This window comes from Chlorocebus sabaeus, chromosome 6, assembly GCF_047675955.1.
Source record: "Chlorocebus sabaeus isolate Y175 chromosome 6, mChlSab1.0.hap1, whole genome shotgun sequence".
NCBI classification, from domain to species: domain Eukaryota; kingdom Metazoa; phylum Chordata; class Mammalia; order Primates; family Cercopithecidae; genus Chlorocebus; species Chlorocebus sabaeus.
Genome location: NC_132909.1, coordinates 27,054,067 through 27,057,602, shown reverse-complemented (window position 1 = coordinate 27,057,602; position 3,536 = coordinate 27,054,067).

The window sequence follows — 3,536 nt, the reverse complement described above, 5'->3', positions numbered from 1 at the left end:
GTGTTATTTCTATAATGCAATTTAGTACATTTTGAAAATAGTTTTATTTGTAAAAGTAAAGTCATTAAATCAAAAATACAAGCATTTAAAAGCTGTTGATGCATATTGTGAAATTGCTTCTTAATTGGCTATTTATTCTTCCCCAGACTCCACACTCGGTCTCCTTTGATGGCACTGGGGATTGCAATTCTTAAAAATGTATGCCATTGATGGTTTGAAAGGGTATCATAATATTGTTGTAATTGTTATCCTTTTTTTTTCCCTTTGAGGATCTTGATTTTTTAAGTACGTGAATTCTATATGTTTGTAGGTTAAAAATCCCTAGTTACATGTGTAGGAAAAATGTTCCTGGCTATGAGTTCACCTTATGACTTTATTGATAGATATTTACATCTTATATAGTCAAATCCATTGGTCCACTGTAATATTTTTCACAATGTTAAGCTTAGTCCTCTGCTAGCCAAGAGATCATTTCAATGTGCACTGATGTTTTCTAGTTTATTGTGTTTCAATTTGTATTTGACATTTAACATTTTAATCTGTTTCATCTCATTTTGGGGTATGATGCAAATATAAAATCTGCTTCTTTAACCTAGGTAGTTTTCCGTCAAATTCAGTGCCATTTTGAAAATACTCCTTAAATATCAATCCCTTCTAACGAAATTGTTTTGGAGCTCTCTGGTCTGCATTTTAGATTTGTATACTTCTTTTAGTATTAGTATCTAATTAATTTAAGGATTTTTGCTTCATAATACATTTTATTTGGCAAACAAATTCTCCTTTCTCCAATTAATTTTTGGTTTTGATTTTATTAACTGGTGCTTGTCCATCTAATTTCTCCTAGGGTATAATTTAGAAATATTTTGTTCCTTGCCCCCACTCCCCCAAAAAAATCCTTCCCACACTTCAATTAAGATTACATTGAACCTCAATCTAACTTGAAGAGAATTTAGACATTCAGTCCCCTCATTTGGCTATGGCTATATTTATAGCTGTCTTTAATTGAAAGGTTTTTAAAATCTTTATCATTATTCTTTTCCATTTTCTCCAACTACATTCTACACCCATCTTAAAACTTTTTCTGGGCCAGGCGCAGTAGTTCATGACTGTAATCCCAGCACTTTCGGAGGCTGAGGGAGTCGGATCACCTGAGGTCAGGAGTTCGAGACCACCTAGGCAAACATGGTGAAACCCTGTCTCTACTAAAAAAATACAAAAATTAGGCTGGGCATAGTGGCGCATACCTGTAACCCCAACTACTTGAGAGGCTGAGGCAAGAGCATCGCTTGAACCCAGGAGGGTGGAGGTTTGCAGTGAGCTGAGACCATGCCACTGTACTCCAGCCTGGGTAATAGAATAAGAGTCTGTGTCGACAGAAAGAAAGAAAGAAAGAAAGAAAGAGAAAGAGAAAGAAAGAAAGAAAGAAAGAAAGAAAGAAAGAAAGAAAGAAAGAAAAGAAAGAAAGAAAGAAGGAAGGAAGGAAGGAAGGAAGGAAGGAAGGAAGGAAGGAAGGAAGGAAGGAAGGAAGGAAGGAAGGAAGGAGAGAGAGAAAGAGAGAAAGAGAGAGAGAGAGAAAGAGAAGAAAGGAAAGAAGGAAGGAAGGAGGGAAGGAGGGAAGGAAGGAAGGAAGGAAGGAAGGAAGGAAGGAAGGAAGGAAGGAAGGAAGGAAGGAAGGAAAAAAGAAAAGAAAAACTTTTTCTGGATGCTTATATTTGTGATTTTTACCTGGCACTTTGGGAGGCCAAGGTGTGTGGATCACAAGGTCAACAGATTGAGACCATCCTGGCCAACATGGTGATACCCCGTCTCTACTAAAAATACAAAAATTAGCTGAGTGTGATGGTGCCACGTCTGTAGTCCCAGCTACTCGGGAGGCTGAGGCAGGAGAATTGCTTTGAACGTGGGAGGTGGAGGTTGCAGTGAGCTGAGATCATGCCACTCCAGCTTGGTAACAAAGCAATACTGCATCTCAACAAAAAAAAGAAAACTGATTGTTGCTAACAGGTTAAAAAAGGAACTTCTGCATGTCTGTTAAGAATATAATTATCATCTTATGTAATTATAATAATTATAGAGCATTGGTGATCACATTGATTTTGTTGGCGTTTAAAATATTAAAATCATTAGTCCAATTAATAATTAAATTATCAATAACATCAGTAACAGTAAAACTGTCACTACATCTGAGATTCTTTTAAAAATAGTGTTTTGCATATTCTTCTAAGATGCCGTAGAGGTTTGTGTACAGTTTTTGATTTAAAAACCTTGACTCTTTACCTATTAAATAGGCAAACACTTTGCCAGGGCTTTTAAATTAGGAAACTTTCAAATTAGGAACCAAGTTTTGTCTAAGACTGTAGAGATTTCTAGTCCTCTTTAAATTTTCTCAGAAAGAGACCTCCGTGCTCATCTCTGACAGAAGTTGTCACTTCACCGATGTCATTGGTGGAATTGAGGACGAATGCAACACTTTGTGATCTGATGGTTTCCCTGGACACATTTCAGCCCCACGAGTTGAGAGAAAGTGAGTGCCCACAGTCAGGGGAGGCTGCCTGGTGGCTGCAGCCAGCCCTCATATGCACAGGTGTGGAGAAGTAGCCCTCTCTGATGGGTGGGGAAATAAAGATCGCAGTTAACAGAATCAGAGCCAGCACTGCCTGAGTGCTGATTGTGACCAGCCAATGCTCAAAGGGTGCGGTGTGCACCCTCCCTGTAATCTTTTTCAACTTTTTTAAGGTTTAGTGGACAAATAGAAATTCTGTATATTTAAGATGTATCTCCGATGTTAATATAAATATACAATGTGAAATCACCACCACAATCAAGATAAATAATGTATCTATCACCTCACATAGTTACTATTTTCCTACTTTAATTTTTTTATTTGTGGTAAGAACATTTAAGATCTATATATCTACATTATTCACAATAGCCAAGATATGAAAACAACCTAAATCTCCATCAATGCATGACTGGATAAAGAAATCGCAATATATACATACATACAGAATATGTATACACACACACAATGGAATATTATGCAGCTATTTAAAAGAAGGAAATCCTGCCATTTGCAAGAACATAGATGTAACTAGAGAACATTATGCTAAGTGAAGCAAGCTAGACACAGAAACACAAAGGTTGCATGATTTTTCTTGTATGTGAAAACTAAAAAACAGAAAAACAAGCAAAAAATGTTGAATGCATGGAACCAGAGATGGGGAGATGTAGGTCAAAGCGTATAAAGCTGCAGTGATGTACCATCAATAAATCTAGAGATCTAAGTACAGCATGAAGGCTATAGTTAACAACACTCTATTGTACAGAAAACTTCTAAGACAGTAGATTTTAGGTGCTCTTACCACAAAAAAAAGGTAACCATAAGAGATGATATGTATATTAATTGGCTTCACTGTAGTAACTATCTCACTAATCAAGCATATATCAGACATCACCTTAAGTATATACAATTTTTAAAAAAAGAAGAGGAACTTGAAGCTTGCTAAGGTTTTGTCTGTCTAGGTACACACAAAACA